A 2,166-nucleotide genomic window follows, 5' to 3' on the forward strand; every position below is an offset into this window, starting at 1 on the left:
GATTATTAATGTTGTCCAGCTCACATCCTGTAAGTGCAGCGATTAAAAACTGAAGGACGTGAAAATGTGAAATGTTTAAATGAACTGAGTTATGTTAGTTTCAGGGACTGGGTGTGTGCAGGGAGGTGAGGACCCAAATGCAAGACTCACAACACGTGTAGATAAACTCAAAACACAGCTTTATTAACAGAAAGGCAAAGGGCGATACAAAACTACACTGGGGAGAACTAAAACTAACTCACCAGGAGGCACAGGGAAATCACAGGGAAATACGCACAAAACTGAAGGATGACGCGACATGAAACAGAGGGAGATTATCACATAAATACACAGAAGGTAATAAGGGACATGGGAATACACAGGGAGCACAGATGAGGACAATTACGCATAAAAAGACAGGGAGGACACAGAACTGAAAATACTCAGAGATATATGAACACAGGTACACAGAGGAAGATAAGGAGCAAAGACATGGGGATATTGCAATTGCAATATCATGTCTCAATGCTACTAAAAGTAGATGACTTTCATTGCCCCTGTTGTCATTTGTGCCCTTGATGTTGGAATGCTTTCAGACATGTTTTGTTGGATGCGCTAACAAATTGATTGAGTGATTGATTGTTTGAGTGATATATCAACTAGGTTGTATGTTGAGTGTCTGTATGGGGCCTTAGGCCTGGATTGCTTGGGTGTATCTACGGTATGAGAATACTGTATTTTATATGTATTTCTATCTTTTATATCCTATCATTATAGTTTTTAAGTATTTAATTATAGTTTTTAAGTATTTATCTTTTGTGATGTTGCACTGACCAGAGACATCTTTCAATTTCATTGTACCTGTGACAATGACAATAAAGAATATTCATTCATTCATTCATATCTAACAACCAAAAGCCAAACATGACAACCTCGGGACCAGGACTAAACTAACAAGGTGGACTCAAATCATAATACAAAATGACAAAACACAAGAAACTGAGACCGCTGGGTCATAAGACCCAGGATTGTGACAGTAAGTGTGTGATCCTGACTGAGAGATCGATAGACAAGTTCATTCAGGTACATTTGACCTTCATCTGCGATGTCTTCTTGAGAAGATATGAACAAAAGTTCCCTTATAAATGTTTAATGTTATTTGGTTAGGAGTGGCATTAATGTGGCAGACCCTTACTCTGAATGGAGCTAGAAAGGTAGGCAGATGGTGGAGTAGCTTCAGGGAACTGAGCCAGTATGTTCCAGGTTAGAGTGCATACATATACTGCCAGTCTGGGTGTGTCTCCCCAACCAACTAGAGGTGGATGACAGATGACATAGCTTGACAGGGAGGGGTCCAGATAAGAGGCACAACCCAGACTGGTTTTTCCAAATACAGGTGCAGTGGTTTCATTCAGACCAGAAGCTGCATGTTCTTAAACTCAGGTACACATATAGCTCTTAATGCAGGCCAGTAAACTTGAAATATAAAGTCACCCCCTTTGTGGCTGATAAATCCGTTTTTCTTTCTTTGGATTCACTTCAATGATTTTTTTGTTCAGCTGTCACACAGTTATCAATCAATCAATCAATCAATCTTTATTTATAAAGCACTTTTCATACAAAAAAAAAATGTAGCACAAAGTGCTTTACATAGTTAAAAGCAGCCCACCCCACCCTCCAACTCACTCCCCACACTCTCATTAACATAAATGATGTGAATACACACATATCCCCCCCCACACACACACACACACACATACACACACGCGCACACTTAAAGAGTAAAAGTTGGGCTGGGCTCGCATGAGCCAAGTGAGGAAACACTATAACAGGGAGCCGTCTGCACCGGGAGTTATGTAACGTCTCAACATGAAGGTTAGCATAGCTGTGCTGCTCCTCACATATAACGGCCCAACTCACTTTTCTCTGCTGTTTTTTTTCCAATAAGTGTGTGGATGTATTTCTCACACCTCAGTAAACTGGGATGCATCGTACTTATTTTCACATTATTTAATGTGAATGAAAGGATTCCAGCCATTCTTAGATTCTGTTTTCCTTTCTTTTTTGTTTTCATGCAGAGGAACTCAGAGTATGACTTGGCAGATATACTGTATTGTAAATGTGATGTATTATACATACATACTTATAGAGAGAAACTCCCAAACTAGCAGGTGTGTCATTTCCTCT

Source organism: Diplotaxodon limnothrissa, linkage group LG22 (genome assembly GCF_057381915.1).
Source record: "Diplotaxodon limnothrissa isolate DT_005_m linkage group LG22, D_limnothrissa_male_GT1.1, whole genome shotgun sequence".
Lineage (NCBI taxonomy): Eukaryota > Metazoa > Chordata > Actinopteri > Cichliformes > Cichlidae > Diplotaxodon > Diplotaxodon limnothrissa.